At 45.6% G+C, this 19,292-nt stretch overlaps 1 protein-coding gene across 7 annotated transcripts in view; it reads right to left on the reverse strand.

The window, feature by feature from the left end:
• Nucleotides 1-18,700, reverse strand: part of LOC121280941 (mitogen-activated protein kinase 9) — a 79,539-nt gene extending 60,839 nt beyond the window's left edge. For 4 of the 7 annotated variants that reach the window (XM_041193396.1, XM_041193400.1, XM_041193399.1 and 1 more), the window contains exons 1-3: nucleotides 18,509-18,700; nucleotides 3,931-3,972; nucleotides 1,897-1,988 (exon numbers count right to left, since the gene is read on the reverse strand). The gene's annotated coding sequence lies outside the window, so the exon portion shown is untranslated. The remainder of the gene's footprint in view (nucleotides 1-1,896; nucleotides 1,989-3,930; nucleotides 3,973-18,508) is intronic. The other 3 variants (XM_041193398.1, XM_041193402.1, XM_041193401.1) reach the window with 1 other exon arrangement.
• Nucleotides 18,701-19,292: the final 592 nt, after the last annotated feature.

Genomic DNA, 19,292 nt, shown 5'->3' on the forward strand with positions numbered 1-19,292 from the left:
ACAAGTGGAAACATCTACCTTGTCAAGTCCCCTCAGAATCTTGTATATTTCAATAAGATCATTCCTCATAAACTCTAATTAATAAAGGCCTAACCTGTTTAGCCATTTTTGATAAGTCAACCCCTCCATCCCAGGAATCAGCCTAGTGAATCCCTATTGAACTGCCTCCAAAGCCAGTATATCCTTTCTTAAACACTTATAAAAGAAAATGCTGGGAAAGCGTGAAAAATGCAATGTCAATTTTATCCTTGCCAGGAAAATTTGACTTCCCATTCTCCCCATCCTTTCCTGGAGAAAAAATAATAATATTGTAAATCAAGAGATCTGCTACACCTGTATTCCCCAATAACTAGTTACACAACAGACAATCAGAACGTAGAATCAGTTTGGATGGAAAGAAAAAAGGGGCAGAAAATAATGATGACTAGTTTTTACACTCCCAGTATCGATCACCAAATAATTGGAACTTGTAACAAATAATCACAGGGAATCCATTATTAAGGAAGTAATAACGGGGCATTTGGAAAGTCAAAATGCAACCATCAGAGTCAGCATGGTTTTATGAAGAGTAAATCGTGTTTGACGAATTTTCTGGAGTTCTTTGACAAGCAAAGTGGATAATGGGGATCCTGTAGATGTAGTATATCTGGACTTCCAGAAGGCCTTTGATAAGGTGCGGCACAAAAGATTAATACACAAGATAAGATCACACGGAGTTAGGGGTAAAATATTAGCTTGGATAGAGGATTGGCTAACTAACAGAGAGCAGAGATTCGAGATAAATGGGTCTTTTTCTGGATGGCAAGCTGTAACTAGTGGGGTACCACAGGGTTCGGTCTTTGGGCTCCAACTATTTATAATCTATATTAATGACTTGGATTCAGGGATAGAAGGTACTATAGCTAAATTTGTAGATGACACCAAAATAAGTGGGAAAGTAAGTTGTAATGAAGAAATAAGAAACTTACAAATGGATATGGACAGATTAGGTGAAAGGGCCAAAATTTGGCAGATGGAGTTTAACATAGATAACGTGGTCGGAAGAATAAAAAGACGACTTATTATTTAAATGGAAAGAAACTTCAGAATGCTTCAGTGCAGAGGGATCTGGGTGTCCTCATGCATAAATCACTGAAAGCTAATATACAGGTACAGCAGGTAATAAGGAAAGCAAATGGAATTTTGGCAATTATTGCTAAAGAAATAGAGTATAAAAATAGGGAAGTGTTGTTGCAACTGTACAAGGCATTGGTGAGACCGCACCTGGAGTACTGTGCACAGTTTTGGTCCCCTTACTTGAGTTGCATTGGAGGTGGTTCAGAGGAGGTTCACTAGGTTGATTCGAGAGATGCGGGGCTTGACTTATGAGGAGAGATTGAGCAGTTTAGGCCTATATGCGCTAGAGTTTAGAAGGATGAAAGGAGATCTAATTGAGGTATATAAGATGCTAAAGGGGATAGACAAAGTAAATGTGGAGTGGATGTTTCCCCTTGTGGGGCCTTCTAGAACGAGAGGCTAAGGGGTGGTAGATTTAAATCAGAGATGAGGAGGAATTACTTTTCTCAAAGGGTCGTGAATCTGTGGAATTCACTACCTCAGAGTGCAGTGGATGCTGGGACACTGAATAAATTTGAGGAGGAGATGGACAGATTTTTAATTAGTAACAGGTTGAAAGGGGAGAGGGCGGGAAATTGGAGTTGAGGCCGAAATTAGATTAGCCATGATCGTACTGAATGGCAGGGCAGGCTCAAGGGGCTGAATTGCCTACTTCTGCTCCTAGTTCTTATGTTCTTAACATTAATCTTCATTCAGACTGTAATAACAATGGTTGAACCCAAATGCAAAGTTACTTAATATTTTAAACACAATGAGTATTTTAAGCGGAAAATACTTAACAGCTTCCACTTGCAATTAGAAGACAATGATCTGGTTCAAATATCAGCAAATAAGTACACGAGCAGGTAAACACTGTGGAGACTTTTCCGGATCTTGGACAGGATACAAGAAAAAAAAACATCATTATCCTCTCACATCTCCAGCTTTTCTCTCTCTTATACAGTCAGCAAAACTTACAACCTCGTCCACCCCTAACTTCTAAGTAAAATTCACCTGCCAAACTTTTTTATGATCTCAGAGTTCTAGCGAGTAGAAATGGTGAAGTAGCAAGTGTGAAGTGCTAGGATGTCAAACTATTGTTCATTGTCCCCCAGCATTCTGATTCAGCTGCCTTGTCTGAAACCAGCAGCATGTTGGTTTTGATCTGTGAATTTATTCCCTAGAGAGTCAAGTTCTGCTCAAAAGGAACATATTTAACCTTGCTATGCCAAGATCTCCCAAGAAAGCACTTTCTGAAATCCTGAAATGTGATAGTTACAATATAATTTTTTTTTAATGAATAAGTGTGCTTAAAGACAATGTTATGCTCATGATGAACCATATCATTGCATATCTAATGTTGTGTTTTACTGGCCAGGAATTTCCCTGCAACTGCTCCAGCTTTATCACTCGCTGTAACTTCGCCAAAATTCTGGCAGAAGCTCCATTTACAAGAACCAACAGAACAGAATTTCAAAACATGTCAGATGGTATTAACTGCAAAACAAAAACAAAAACAAAAATACCTGGAAAAACTCAGCCGGTCTGGCAGCATCTGCGGATAGGAGCACAGTTAACATTTCAAGTCCAAATGACCCTTCAACAGAACTAAGTAAAACTAGAAGAGTGGGGTGGGACAAGAAGAGCTGGATAGAGGGCCAGTGATAGGTGGAGATAACCAAAAGATGTCACAGACAAAAGGACAAAGAGGTGTTGAAGGTGGTGATATTATCTAAAGGAATGTGCTAATTAAGGGTAGAAAGCAGGACGAGCAAGGTACAGATAGCCCTAGTGGGGGTGGGGTGTGGGGGAAGGGATCAAAATAGGCTAAAAGGTAGAGATAAAACAATGGATGGAAATACACTTAAAAATAATGGAAGTAGGTGGGAAAAGAAAAAGCTATATAAATTATTGGAAAAAACAAAAAGGAGGGGGGAAATCAGAAAGGGGGTGGGGATGGAGGAGAGAGTTCATGATCTAAAATTGTTGAACTCAATATTCAGTCCGGAAGGCTGTAAAGTGCCTAGTCGGAAGATGAGGTGCTGTTCCTCCAGTTTGCGTTGAGCTTCACTGGAACAATGCAGCAAGCCAAGGACAGACATGTGGGCATGAGAGCAGGGTGGAGTGTTGAAATAGCAAGCGACAGGAAGGTCTGGGTAATGCTTGCGGACAGACCGAAGGTGTTCTGCAAAGCGGTCACCCAGTCTGCGTTTGGTCTCTCCAATGTAGAGTAAACCACATTGGGAGCAACGAATACTGTAGACTAAGTTGAGGGAAGTGCAAGTGAAATGCTGCTTCACTTGAAAGGAGTATTTGGGCCCTTGGACGGTGATGAGAGGGGAAGTAAAGGGGCAGGTGTTGCACCTTCTGCGGTTGCATGGGAAGGTGCCGTGAGAGGAGGTTGAGGTGTAAGGGGTGATGAAGGAGTGGACCAGAGTTTCCACACTTGCTTTTATCCTTAAATTCCAAAACTATCCATTTTACACACAAAAAGTTTTATTTGTGCCTAACGATAATTCAGCTTGTGACTTTTCAATGTGATGAATACAAACTGAAAAGTCAATTTAAAAAAGGTTTTGAGTTAAAATTTCCAATTATTTGCAGGCTGGTGACAAGAAAATCAAAGATTTTGGATTGCTGTAAAACCTCACATCAGAAACCTTCAGGAAAATGAATCCACCACCTCTATGATCTGCATTACAGCATGTCACCGCAAAATCACTACATATGCAGCAGGGCCATCAGCTGCAGCCTTGACAGTACCGCTGAAATCCCAACAACAAATAAAAGAAAAAAATATATACAGCTGCAGTGTTTAAGGTAAACATAACTTACCTAATTTCTAGGAACTTGCTTCAGAGTTTCTGGACAGTGAGACTGTAAGGAAATAATACAAATCATGAATTTTAGGACTAAGAGTTAAATATTTTTTTCTGAAGCTTTAGAAATTTTAATGACTTATTGCAAGAGACCATTAACAGAGGACTTACTGTTTCTAAGCTAAGCCCTCTCAGGGGCTGAATGGGCTACTCTTATCAACCAGGCCTTAGAAGAAAGACGACTGGCTACATGCTACAAAACACAGTACTTCCCTTGCATGCTATTAAACCTCAGGATGCTGAGCAGGGTACCGCCAAATTCTAGAATTCTGACCCCAGTTTCTCAAAAATCCAGAAAAACCCTACCAATGTAGGCATCTGGGATTTGGCATTCTCTAATTCGGAAAACTTGCGCACTATATTCCTGTGTATATTTTAAGCTATGAAGAAATAATAGTGAGGCAAAAAGAATGGACATTCATTTACTGTTTCTGTAAAATGAATAGAGGAATGGATTTCAACCCCAAGTCAAGCCACAGTTAAAAAGTGCCGAACAGTATTTAATAAAAACAGCATTTAACTTATTTTTTTCACCACAAAATTGAGTCAGATAATACATCGTATTACTGCATGCCACTACAGCCCTATTGTTATATGACAGCCATTTCCTCAATTCACCACAAATACCTCTAAAAATCTACTACGACAAAAATGGTACATCTAGCATGTAATTTCATCTCATTTCCTATTTACACCTCACATGCAAAATATTAACTAAAATTGCTAGCAGTTGAATAGCTGATATGGAAATTCATTCCAGCTAAATGCAAATACTTTGCAGCTGATTATTACAGCACGTCATATACAAATTGGCTGGCAAGAAGATAAATCAACCAAAGTGCTCAGACTTCCAGAACTTTTCTATCTGCTATCTGTGCCTTCAGCCTTGCAACTATAAGCTAAATATCTAGCTTCCTACCATAACAAAAATATCAAGAATTGCATATTTCACAACATGGGAATATTTTAGAATTTTTTTTTTAATAAGTAGCTTCATGACAGACAGACAGATTCAGCAACTGGAAAGACATAATATCTCAAGGTGTGAAAGAATTCTTGAGTTTTTCCAAATTATTTGAAGAAAGTGAAGAGGCCCTGGTAATCTGAATATAAGTTCCTTCTCTTTTGGTTAAACACAAAGGCTTTGATTACCTTCACTCCTGTTTTGTTGGTTCTAAATTGTAAACACTGTAATGACGGCCAAAAAAACTAGGTATAGCAGAAACAAGCTTTTCCTACTTGCCCCACTCTTCAGCATTCAATGTACCTTCCCCAATGCACAGTACTTACCTATTCAGTTTTCCAAATTTGAAATTCCTCAAATGTCAACACTTCAAAGTTTTTACTCATTCCAACTTATCACCATTCTACTCTAATCATAAACTTACTACCAAATATTAACTCTTCTGTGATCCATTACCAACCAAATGTTCATTTGCTCTAGCTGCAAATTTGATGTGCTGACTACAAGGTGGTTGTCCAGGGAGGCAAACATCTCCAGGTGCATAGCATTTGCTCAAGTTCCCAGGTTTTTCCCCACACAGAACCTATAGAAAGAACATGACCATTCCTTTTTGGGGTGAATCCACTTCTCTAAAGTAATTTATTTAGCTTAAAAGCAAAATACTGCAGATGCTGAAAATCTGAAACAAAAACTTAAAATGCTGGTAAAACTCAGCAGGTGTGACAGCATCTGTGGAGAGAGAGACAAAGATATCATGAACAAAAGGACAAAGGGCTATTATCATATTCTGCTTTCTTATCTTTGCTATTATCAGCACATTGTTTAGCCCTCAAAACTACCATTTACACTCCCTTTGTCCTTTTGTTCATGACATCTTTGTCAATCTCTCCTTTGCCCCCACCTATCGCTGGCCTTCTATCCAGCTTCACCCGCTCCAGCCACCTTAAGCAGTATAAATTTCATCAGATTTCTACTGCTCTGTAGCTCTGAAGAAGAGTCATACGGACTTGAAACGTCAACTCAAATTTATTAAGCTTGTTGAAAGTATGGCTGCCATGGTTGGATTATTTATGGAACCCCCTCAAATTGTTCCATAAAATCTACTCATGAAATAAAGATAGGCATGGATCTTTAAGAACTATAACAATATTACCTTCTGAGAGCCCCCTACCTGGGCCCTAGGTGGATAAAGCCTGTGTAGACCCTCAATGGAAGCCTTAGAGTAAAGGATCACAGACACGTTTGGGCTTAAATAAACTAACATTCATCGATATGTCTCTTCACTTTTAGAGTTGCAAAAATCCAATGGGATTCTGTTTTCAAAAGTAAGTGAATGGAAAGAGGAACTGTTAAACCCACACAAATCAACGGTTTGGTTCAATTAGAATTGTCCAGTTTTGATGAACATAGTTTAGGAAAGTTGTCAAGGCAGAGAGAGCACAGAAGAGATCCACTAAAATGACAGGATTTAGTTATGAGACACTAGAGAAACCAGGGCTATCTTCAATCAAATATTAAAAGTGAACAGAAGAATAGACTGTGCTGAGTATCATGAAGGATCTCAATAAATTTCATGGAGATACCTATTTCCACTATATAGGCAGTCAGTAAATTTTGTTAAATATTTAACAATCAAAAGAACAAAGGGGATAGATGGGAGAATTTTTTTGCAAAGAATTGTTACCGAAAACAGTTGTAGCAGCAGAATCATAACCACTTAAAAGAATGAATAAGTATTTCAAGGAAAAATTGGAATGTCTGTGAAGATATTATACAAAATTAGAACTAAGTGAATTGTTCTTTCAGGCAGCTGATACAACGTGCTGAAGGTTTTTTCATTTGTGTTATAAAATCCAATGATTCCAGGTGTGGACATTGCTCTGTCATTGGTGCTGTGTTAGGTATACTGCTTGAAAACTCTCGACATTGTCATAAAAGGATTACTAAGTGAGTTTTTTTACAATGGTTTGTCAGTTCAGAAATGTCGGCTGTTAATAGGTTTCTAGTTTTCAAAACCTTCATGCTTGGTACTCACAATTTCTACCATTTTAAGATGCCAATTGTTCCTTTATCTGTCAACCAAATACGTTTTTCATTTCAAAGAATAACAGTACTAACATTGAAACTCCCGTAAAAATGCAAAGCAAAACATGAACACTAATCTCACTCTAAATTTGAAGCTAGCAAACTCCCCATCTTTTGCAGTAGTGCAGAAGTCTCCATTTGATCCTTAATGAAGAATATTAACCGACTGCAACAATTAGCTTAACGATTCTGCTAGAGCAAAAAAAAAACATTCACTGCAAATTAATATAGCTCCCCTAAATATCTGTTCAAGGTAACTTCACTCATCTGCAATTATTTTTTAAACAGTGGTTGAGAAGGGCACCACTGGCAGAATTCTACTGATACATGGAGATTCTGCATTTCCTTAAATTGTTTCACCTCCCTCAACAGCAATCACAACTCTGGGTCAAAAATATCATCTTCGTCAGGCATTCATTTGACAGAGGCCAAGAACCCTTTGTAAAACCATCAAGCGAAACATTTTGTTATCAAATCCACAAGTTACAAAGGCTCCATGTCAACTATGATAACAATACTGAAAAATTAGATGACTCTGAATACACAAACCTTAATAGGCAATCCTTTTTTTTCCACTGATACATTACCTTCAGCTTCAAAGAGCTTCAAAGTGACATCAGGAAAGCAAAATTGTTATGTTCCTTCTGTTGGGTCGCTTTGCTCAGCGAACACAGTTGCATGCCTACCTACTGGTTAGTGAGTTGGCAAACAAGATACTGCAGATGCAGAGACCAATGTAAGATGAAGCACATGCTGTTTATTAACACAAGTAACAGAGCACTAACATGTGTGCTTCTCCAACCAGATCCTATTCTAAATTACTGATAAACATTGTAGCCCGTGCTACACAGCAATTGGGTGATACAGTCATGTGATCAATCTGCTCACATTCTCTTAAAATTGCACCTCAGGTTACCATAAGCCTCCCCTTTTACTCAAAAGTACAATTTACAATCTTTACAATATATCAATTATTTACATAAATAAACTATTTACAAATTCAGTTTCTCTGGAGGCTTCACCAAACATGTCGAACGTCATAGTTCTACAACTTTGGATGGTTTACCCGAGGCCTCCCTCTCAGGAGTCATCTGTTCACTAGGCTCTCCAGTGGGAACCTGTAAGTTTGTTTCTTCAACTCTCTCAGGCTTAATGGATCCTACAGGTACTTCCAAACCAAGTGGAGTTCCTTCCACGTGTAGTGCGGACTTCAACGGGAATGCTTGGCGCATTCTTTCTTGTAGATTTGTTTCCCTTTTCCTGAGGTGATCTACGTGTCTCCTAATTATCTGACCTTCGACCGATATATGTTAGCAAAGTCCTAAGAGCACTAACTTCACCCGATAGCCATTTGGGCCCATCTCCAAAGCTATTGGCAAAAACTCCAACAGTGAAGTTTCTTTCACGACTGCGGTGATCGTGTCCATTTTTCGAGCCTCTTGACTTCTCTTTAGCCACCCCCAAACTTGGCCTTATAAGACTCAAATGTGTCCTGAGACGCCTCTTCATCAATAACTTTGCAGAGTCAATACCGGTGGTCATGTGTGGCATTGTCCTATAGCTGAGTAGGAAACGTGATAATCTAGTTGCAATAGAGTCTCCATCCAGTTTTTTCATTCTGGACCTGAAGATCTGGATTGCCCTCCTGGCCAAACCATTGGATGCAGGATGGTAAGGTAGGTCTTAACATGTGTTATGCCATTGAAATTTGTAAATCTTTGGAATTCCCCACTGGTGAATGTCTTTCCATTATCAGACACAATTATCTCTGGTAACCCATGCATCGCAAAACTCTGACACAATCCACCTATGGTGGGGGCAGATGTGGGTGATCTCACCTCATATACATCCATCCACTTCGAGTAAGCATCTATAATCAAGAGGAACATGATGCCCAAAAAAAGTCCTGCATAGTCAATGTGGAAATGGACCCATGGCCTTCCTGGCCATTCCCAGGGATGCAATGGAGCAGAAGGGGGCAATATCTGTACCTGTTGGCATTGTATGCTGCTCTTGACTAAGTTTTCGATTTCTGTGTCCATCCCTGGCCAACATTTTCATTCTGGAGATGCCAGGATGAGCACATGCAAGTCGGTCAATATGGCTTTCTTCCTCTCAAAGGCACAATGGCTCTCACTCCCCACAGCAAGATGCCATCCTGGCAGGTGAGCTCATATTTCCTATTAAAATAGGGCTTTATTTAATCAGATTTAGACTCATTAGACCATCTCTGTAAGACCTGTTCCCTTACGTGAGACAATACTGGATCGTGGTCTGTCCACTCTTATTTGTTTGGCATGTGCTGGTGACAAATCCAGGAAGTTTAATAACAAGTCAAGTTCTTGAGAAATTGGGATATTCACTTTGCTATCTTTTACAGGTAATCAGCTCAATGCATCGACATTTGAAATCAGGCTTCCCGGCCGCTGGATAAATGTATATTTGTCAGCAGCCCACCTTTGCAGTGTGCAGAGGCAATTGAGGGTATTGACTTATCTTTTCCGAACAAGCCTAGTTGTGGCTTGTGGTCAGATACAATGGTGAAGTGGTGACCATGGATGTATTGGTGGAGCTTCTTAATGCCAACTATGATGGATAAGTCTTCTTTCTCTATTTGAAAGTATTCTGTAACACTGAGTGTTCTTGAGACATTACCAGTGGGCCATTTGGAGCCATCCGATGGGAGAGTACTGCCCCAAATCTGTAAGGGGATTGCATCGCAGGTCAAAATTAATTCCTTGGGTCAAAATGTACAAAAAGGGTCAATGAATGTAGCAACTGCTTTACTGTCATAAAAGCCTGTTGTCGTGGAGCTTGCCAAGTCCACCTGTGGTTTTTCTTGAGCAAACCATACGATGGAGCCAGTATTGTTGACAAATTTGGGAGAAAACGGCCATAATGGTTAATCATTTCCAAGAAAGACCTGATTCTATAGCATTTTTTGGTGCTGGCGCCTCACAAATAGCTCTCACCTTGTACTGTGAAGGCCCTGCGAGTAGACCCTATGACCCAGGTAAACTGCTTCTTTTGCTTGGAAGATACATTTTTCTCTTTTCAAATGTACTCCAGCTCATGAGAAATGCTTCAATACCTCTTCTAGGTTAGTCAGGTGTTCTTCTTCAGTTGGTCCTGTTACTAGGACATCATCGAGTTAAACCACAACATGGGGCAAACCTTGAAGTAAATTTTCCATTGTCCGCTGGAAAATTGCACAAGCCGATGAGACTCCGAAGGATATACTGGTATAACCCCCTGTGTGTGTTGATAGTCACAAGATCCCAAGAGGCCTTTTCTAGCTCAGCTTGCTAGTAAGCGTGGCTTATGTCGAGCTTCGTATATGTGGTTCCCCCTGCCAGCTTGGAGTACAATTCATCAATTTTCAGTATAGGATGCCTATCATGTCTGGCCAATTTGTTAACGGTCAACTTGTAGTCCCTGCATATTTGCACTCTCTGGTCAGGCTTTAGTACTGGAACTATGGGTGCTGCCCATTCGGAAAATTGCATAGACTGTAAGGCTCCCAACCTTCCCAGCCTGTCTAATTCAACAGCAACTTTTTCTTGTAATGCATAGGGGACTGGCCTCGCCTTCAAGAATCTGGGGGTTGCCCCGAGATCCACACTGGTTTTAGCTTGCAGCTCCTGAATCTTCCCAAGTTCTTCCCTGAAAATGGAGGCATATTTCTGTAATAATTCTTGCAGGTCTTTCATTCGGAGTTGAAAAATCTCGGTCCACTCCAACTTTATTTCCTTAAGCAAGTTCCGACCAAGCAGACTTGGACCCTGCCCTGCTCCCACTATCGGGGTAAACTAATAGGCTGATTTCCATACTGTACTGGAACCTTGTATATACCTCTTATTCGTATGTCTTCACCACTATATGTCCTTAATTTAGCATCTGAATTTTCCAGATTTAATGAGTGGCTTCTCCATTCAGATATTTGAACATATGTTCCCCTATAAATGTCATGGATGCCCCTGTATCCACCTCCATTCACATGGGTTTCTTGTTGACTTCCACTGTCATGTAGATTATTTTACCCATTGTTAAGTTGTGAAGTGATTAAATATCTGACTCTGTTTCTTCTGGTTCCTCTATTAGGTGGATTTCACAACTGCTACCTTTCCGCTTAAAGTTTTGTCTTGATCGGTCATTATCGCATAATGGGCCCATTACAATGGCAGTAGAAACACTTGATTCTTTTAAATTGTCATTTGCTTGCAGACTGTCTGGTTCCATTTCAGCGGTTTTTACTCTAGGTTTTCTCTGTTAAACCATTGCCATTTTGCTGGTCTGCTAATGGTGACAGTTTCTCACCTTTTCGCAGAGCCCACTGCTTTCTCGCCATTTCTAACTGGTGCTTCCCTCCCGATGCAAAGGACAGTGCCATTTTGTGCACCCTTGATTGCTTCTGAATCCCTGACAGCGCACTCCATTGCGAGCGCCATGCTGAAGTCTAAATTCGTTTCTGACAACAACCTTTTTTGAATGACATCTTCATTAATCCCACATACTAATCTGTCTCTTAACATGTCAGTAATCAACGTCCTGAACTCTCAGTGCTCTGTCAATTGTTTTAAGGCTGCTACATAGCAAGCGACTGTCTCTCCAGGGGCATGACTCCTCGAATTAAATTTAAAACGCTGCATTGTTACTGAGGGTTTCGGTTGAAAATGACTTTTCACAAGGTTTACCAACTTATCAAAGTTCTTGGAATCTGGGGCGTTGGGTGCCATTAGAGTACGATTTAGGCCGAATGTTTTACTGCCACACGTCGATAAGAGGATTGCTTGCCTCTTCTCCTCCCCCAATATGTTGTTGGCCAAAAAGAAGAACTCGAGGCGTTCAATACAATGTGACCAGTGGTGGTCTAATATGGCCAAAATGTGGCATACTGGAAGGAGGTAACTTTGATGTCCATGATGAAGCTATACTTAAAATTGCCTTGCAAGGTACAGCTGATTTACTTCTGTTGAATCTCCACAGCTTTCTTTGGTGTCGTTGACTGGTCATGTTTTGCCTCATCGCCAGTTGTTAGGTTCCTTCTGTCCGGTCACTTTGCTCAGCGAACACGGTTGCACGCCTATCTATTAGGGAGTGAGTTCGTAAACAAAATACTGCAGATGCAGAGACCAATGCAAGATGAAGCACATGCTGTTTATTAACACAAGTAACAGAGTACTAATACATGAGTGCTTCTCCAACCAAACCCCATTCTAAACTACTGATTAACATTGTAGCCCATGCTGCACAGCTATTGAGTCTCACAGTCACGTGGTCAATCTGCTCATATTCTCATAAAGGTGTACTGCACCTCAGATTACCCACAAAAATACAAAAAAATTAAGCTAAAGGCATTATATCTGAATGCACAAAGCTTTTGTAACAAAATGGATGAATTAATAGCACAGATAAAAATTAGCGGGTGTGATCTAATAACTTGCAAAGTGACCCAAGTTGGGAACCAAATATTCCAGGGTGGGAACGAAATATTCCAGGGTGATTTGCTTTTTGAATAAATGAGCAAAATGGAAAAGGAGAGGGAGAAGCTTTAATATTAAAGGATGGGATAAAAAGAGGGGGTCTTGGCTCTGAAAATCAAGATGTAAAATCAGTTATTCTAATTGCATTCCCTCCTTAATCACTGGTTTAGGTTAGTCATTTTTCAATCCTTAGCTACTACTCCTGTTTCTACTGAGTTCCCACAACGTCACATGTTTTACCGCTCCACTTCTACCTCGACCTAGCTTTCCTCCCTTATGACATTCATTAAAATGAAATGTGTACAGGAGAACATTTTAGGACAATATGTAGAGGGTCCAACAAGGGACGGCGCAGGCTGGACCTAATTCTGGGGAATGAAGCCGGACAGGTGGCTGAGGTGGTGGTGGGGGGAGCATTTTAGTGATAGTGACCACAACATGGTACAATTTAAGCTTGTTATGGACAAAGAAATAGACAAGTTGCAAAAAAATGTTTTGGATTGGGGGAGAGCGGATTTTAGTAAAATAAGGCAGGATCTGGCCAAGGTAGACTGGGAACAGCTACTTGTGGGGAAATCTACATAAGAGCAGTGGGGGGGCGTTCAAAAAGGAAATGAGGAGGGTACAGGCTCAACATGTTCCCTCTATGGTGATAGAAAGGAGTAACAAGCCCAGAGAATCATGGATGACCAGAGATATTCAGGATACAATAAGAAGAAAAAGAGGCTTTTAGCGGATACAAGGGGAGCAAATCAGCGGAGGAATTATTGGAGTACAGAAAGTGCAGGGTGGAGCTTAAGAAAGCAATGAGGGGAGCAAAGAGGGGATATGAGAAAGCTCTGGCTGGTAAAAGTAGGGAAAATCCCAAGATATTCTGTAAGTATATCAATGGGAAGAGGATAACCAGGAACCAATAGGGACCAAGAGGGCAATCTATGGGCGGAGCCAGAGGACGTTGGTACAATACTGACAATGTTGAATGAATACTTCACATTCGTCTTCACCCAAAAGAATGAGGATGAAGGTATGGAACTCGGAGTGCGAGACTGTGAGGTTCTTGAGCAAATTGATATAGGGAGTGACAAGGTATTGGAGGTGTTGGCAGGCTTAAAAGTGGACAAATCTCCAGGTCTGGATGATTTGTGTCCCAGACTGCTGAGGGAGGCAAAGGAGGAGATCACAGGGGCACTGACCCAAATTTTTAATTCCTCTCTGATCACAGGGGAGGTGCCAGAGGACTGGAGAACAGCTAATGTGGTTCCGCTATTTAAGAAGGGTTGTAGAGATAAGCCAGGGAACTACAGACCAGTGAGTCCGTGGTAGGGAAACTATTGGAGAAAATTCTGAAGGAGAGAATCTATCTCCACTTGGAGAGGCAAGGTTTGATCAGGGATAGTCAGCATGGCTTTGTCAGAGGGAGGTCATGCCTAACAAGTTTGATTAAATTTTTTGAGGAGGTGACCAGGTGTGTAGATGAGGGTAGTGCAGTTGATGTAGCTTATAAGGATTTCAGCAAAGCCTTTGACAAGGTCCCACATGGGAGACTTATAAAGAAGGCAAATACACATGGGATACAAGGTAATTTGATAAGGTGGATTCAAAATTGGCTTAGTTGTAGGAGACAGGGTGATGACAGAAGGATGCCTTAGTGACTGGAAGCCAGTGTCCAGTGGCACACCACAGAGATGTGTGCTCGGTCCCCTACTATTTGTCATTTATATAAACGACATCGATGACTATGTGAGGGGTAGGATTAGTAAGTTTGCGAATGACACAAAGATTGGCCGGGTGGTTAATATTGGGGTTGAGTGTCTTGGGCTAGAGAGAGATATGGATGGGATGATCAAATGGGCAGATAAGTGGCAGTTGTAATTTACCCCTGAAAAGTGTGAGGTGATACACTTTGGAAGGAGTAATTTGACAAGGAAGTATTCAATGAACGGCATGGCACTAGGAAGTTCTGAGGAACAAAGGGACCTTGGCGTGTGTGTCCATAGATCTCTGAAGGCGGAGGGGCATGTTAGTGGGGTGGTGAAAAAGGCATACAGGACAATTACCTTTATCAATCGAGACATAGATTACAAAAGTAGGGAGGTCACGTTGGAGTTGTATAGAACCTTAGTGAGGCCACAGCTGAAGTACTGTGTGCAGTTCTGGTCGCCACATTATAGGAAGGATGTGATTGCACTGGAAGGGGTGCAGAGGAGATTCACCAGGATGTTGCCTGGGATGAAACATTTAAGTTATGAAGAGAGGTTGGATAGACTTGTGTTGTTTTTGTTGAAGCAGAGAAGACTGTGGGGTGACCTGATCGAGGTATACAAGATTATGAGGGGCATGGACAGGGTGGATAGGGACAGCCGTTCCCCTTAGTTGAAGGGCCAGTCACGAGAGGACACAAGTTCAAGGTGAGGGGCAGGAGGTTTGGGGGGATGTGAGGAAAATCTTTTTTACCCAGAGGGTGGTGACGGTCAGGAATTCACTGCCTGGGAGGGTGGTGGAGGCGGGTTGCTTCACATCCTTTAAAAAGTACCTGGATGAGCACTTAGCACGTCATAACATTCAAGGATATGGGCCAAGTGCTGGTAAATGGGATTAGGTAGGTAGGTCAGGTGTTTCTCACGTGTCAGTGCAGACTCGATGGGCCGAAGGGCCTCTTCTGCACTGTGAAAATCTATCTCTTTGACCAAGCTTTTAGTTATTTGTCCTAATATCAACTAAATGGCTCTGTCATATTTGGTTCTCAGGTTTAGTTGATAACGTGATAGTAAAAGAGCCTCTTGGGAATAGTAATAATAGAATTCAATACCGAGTTTGAAAGTAATTTAGGAAAGTCCAAAACCAACACCTAAAATCTTGAAGCAAACCAGGTAATCGAGGGCTGAGTTGGCATAGGTAGATGGGGAAACTAGATTAAAAAGTATTCAAATAATGTGTTGGGGGTGGCGAGGGGTTGGCGCCTGCTGGGGGTGAGGGGGGGCTGCCAGGGGGTGGCAAGGGGAAGTGCCCACTTGGGGGGGGCAGAGAGAACTGCAGTGGGTGTACGTGGCTTTGGGGGCGACTGGCGGGGGGAAGAAGTCAGAGGTTGGCGGGGGGGGGTGCTGTGGTAGAACAGGCCACAGGGACAACATGGGGTGGGGAAGGCCAGAGAGCGGGCAGTGGAGTGGTTAGGGGAGGGTGGCGGGTGAAGTCCAGAGAGCGGGAGGGTGCATGGGAAAGGATAAGGCCAGAGAGCAGAGGGGGGTGGGGAGCGAAAGAGACAGGGGAAGGCCAGATAGGGGGGAGGGGTGGGCGGGTGGGGAGGGAGATAGCGGAGAAGAGGTGGTGATTGGGGAGGGGGGCGGTGTTGGGGAAGGCCAGGGAAGGTGGAGTGGGTGGGAGAAGGTCAGAGGGCGAGGAGGGGGCGGTGGGTGGGTGAAGGCCAGGGAGTGGAGGAAGGGTCGGGAGGGGAAGGCAAGTGAGCGGGGTGGGGGTTTGGGGGAAGACAAGAGAGCCGGGAGGGGGACAGGGCAAGGCCAGAGATGGGGCGGGGGGGGTGGGGTTTAGTTGAAGGCCAGTGAGCATGGACAGATTGGTTGGGGGGGGGGGGGGATGCGAGGGTGCTGGGAGAAAGCCAGAGAACAGAGATGGGGGAGCGGGGGCGGGGGCAGTGGGTGAAGAAGTGGGGGAAGGCCAGAGTGCAGGAGCAGGGGGTTGTGGGAAGGCCAGAAGAGCTTTGGGGGGTTATTGGGGGAAGGATAGGAAGGGGGGGAGGGAACCGGAAGGGTTGCAGGAAAGCAGGGAGTGGGGAGGGGGGAAACTGGGGGAAGGACAGAGAGCAGGGTTGGGGTGGGAGTGGGGAAAAGCAGGGAGACAAGGTGGGTGTTAGGGGAAGGCCACAGAGCGGGGAGGTGTTGGGGGGATGGGGGCAGGGTGGGAAAGGCTATACAGCAGGGTGTTGGGAGGGTGGGGGAAGGCCAGAGAGTGGGGAGAGTGGATTGGGTGGGGTTTGGGGGAAGGGCAAAGAGCAGGGAGAAGGTGTGGGGAAGGGCCACAGAGTAGTGGGACAGGGCTGGGAGTAGGGGGAAGGCCACAGGAGTGGGGCAGGGGGTCGGGGGAGGCCACGGAGAGCGGCAGGGGCTTGGGGAGGTCACAGAGAGCGGCAGGGGCGGTGGGAGGCCACGGAGAGCGGCAGGGGCGGTGGGAGGCCACGGAGAGCGGCAGGGGCGGTGGGAGGCCACGGAGAGCGGCAGGGGCGGTGGGAGGCCACGGAGAGCGGCAGGGGCGGGGGGGAGGCCATGGAGAGCGGGGAGAGGGGTTTGGGGGATGGACAGAGAGCAGAGAGAGGGGTTGGGGGATGTGCAGAAAGCAGGGAGAGGGGTTTTGGGGGATGGGCAGAGAATGAGGAGAGGAGGTAGGGGAAGGCCTTGGCATGGGGGGTTGGGGGAAGGGCAGAGAGCAGAGAGGGGGAATGGGGGAAGGCCAGAGAGGAGAGAGGAGGAATGGGGGAATGCTGGAGAGCAGGGACAGGGGTGGGGTGTTGGAAGGGCAGAGAGTGGGGGGAGGGGGTGAGAGAAGGGCAGAGAGCAGAGAGAGGGTAGGGGAAGACCAGAGTGTGGGGAGGGGCGCAAGTGTTTGGGTGAAGGAGAGGGGGGGTGGGGAGCGCAGGAGAAGTGGAGAGGGGGGCGTGGAGTGCAGGGGAGCGTAGGAGGTGAGGGGGGTGGGGTGGGTGGGACGCAGAAGGAGGGGATGTGGGGTGGGCGGGGTGCAGGAGTGGGTGGGGTGGGTGCAGGAGAGGGGGGGTGGGTGCAGGAGGGAGGGGGGAGGTGTGAGGAGGAGCGAGAAGCCCAGAAGGAAAGTTGCCAGGTTGTGATGTGAGTGAGAGTGCCGGGGCGGTGGAGAAGAGCAGCGTGGCTATGGCAGGGGGTGTTGTTAATGCAGGGGTTAAGGAAAGTTTTGCGGTTCTTGCCCCTCTGATCTGTAATCCCCGAGCTGGGCTACTCAATTCACAGTGAACAGAGCTGGGGGCCGCGCTGTCTGTGGTGTAGTCAGGTCGGGACTGTGACAGGAAGGGGGCAACCGGGACTGTGACGGGAGATGGGGGGTGGGGGAGGGCTGGGACTGTGATGGGAGGTGGTGGGGGGGGACTGTGATGGGTGGGGGGGCACTGTGATGGGAGGTGGGGGGGGGCGGGACTGTGATGGGAGGTGGGGGCCGGCACTGTGATGGGTGGGGGGGGGGGCGGGACTGTGATGGGAGGTGATGGGGGTGCCAGGACTGTGATGTGTGGGGGTGGGACTGTGATGGGTGGCGGTCTGTGATGGGAGGAGGTGGTGGTGGTGGTGGTGGTGGGGGGGGGGGGGGGGGGGGAGGCGGGGGGCCGGACTGTGATGGGTTGGGGGGGGGACTGTGATGGGAGGTGGGGGCCGGCACTGTGATGGGTGGGGGGGGGGACTGTGATGGGAGGTGGGGGCCGGGACTGTGATGGGTGGGTGGGGGGGGGACTGTGATGGGTGGGGGCCGGGACTGTGATGGGAGGTGGGGGCCAGGACTGTGATGGGTCGGGGGGGGCGGAACTGTGATGGGTGGAGGGGGACTGTAATGGGTCGGGGGGGCGGGGGGGGGGCGGACTGTGGTTGGGGGCCGGGACTGCAATTGGAGGGCGGAGGAGGGGGTGCCGGGGCTGTGATGGGAAGGGCCTGATCCGGTACTGTGATCGGGGGTGGGGTGGCCGGGCCAGGACCGTGTTTGGGGGCAGAGGGGAGCCGGGCCGGGACTGTAATTGGGGGCGGGGGGGGGCCGGGACTGTGATTGGGGGCGGGGGGGAGGGCCGGGCCGGGACTATGATGGGGGCGGGGGGGGGGGGGGGGGGGCGGGCCGGGTCTGTAATTGGGGGGCTGGGGGGCCGGAAAGGACTGTGATTGGGGGCGGGGTGGTGGGGGGGACCGGGATTGTCGCTCAGGAATCGGTCAGAAAGGCCTCAATCAGGCTCGGTAAAGGGCGGCCTCGCAATCAGCACCTACCTCAACACATCGGCCGCGAAGGAAGGACAAAGTTCCAAAGTTTGTGAATTGAACCGAGGGAGAGAATCCAGCTGTGGGCACAGGAATCAGGCTGGGTTAACGGTGAGACAGGGAGGGAGATTACCCGCCGACCTGTCACCGTCCGGCTGCCATGGTTGCTCCAGCGCCGCTAAACACCCGGCGACGTCAGCGCGTCCCCGCAACCCAACCTGAGTAGCCCCGGAGAATTGATTGACAGATGAACTGACCACTGACGTCACCAGCACCGCTTTCGACATGCGAGAGGGCGAATAATCTAACCAATCACAGCCTTCCGGAGGCGGGAGTTCGTGTTCTGGTAAGTTCGAGAGCTCTTGGATGTCTGAATGTTAGCAAGTCTCTCGGTTGTATCTGTGATTTCAGGAATAGAAATGACACTTAATATCACGAGAAAATAAACATAAAGCGATTAGGGAAAACGACAGCTGTTTGCATTCATAAATATTAAAGGTGGACCCTGAGTTGGCTCAGATGTTGAAGCTCCCATATTGACCTCCAGATGTGCTGCAGTACCAGCTTTCTTACTGCAGATTTATTTTTTGCAGGTATTCTCAGCACCCTCCCCCCGCCGTGCCCACTTCAGTGTCCCCTGTTGCTGATGTTTCCACAAGTTGCAGCCACAACTCCTGCATGCAGATCTCTCCTAGCCAATAATCCCAGTTCAATCCTCATTCATCTGTCGTTGTCCAATATGGCTCTTTTGATATTGTCCTCCAGAATGTTTCTTCCTTACAAACAATTGGTC

This window comes from Carcharodon carcharias, chromosome 8 (assembly GCF_017639515.1).
Source record: "Carcharodon carcharias isolate sCarCar2 chromosome 8, sCarCar2.pri, whole genome shotgun sequence".
Lineage (NCBI taxonomy): Eukaryota > Metazoa > Chordata > Chondrichthyes > Lamniformes > Lamnidae > Carcharodon > Carcharodon carcharias.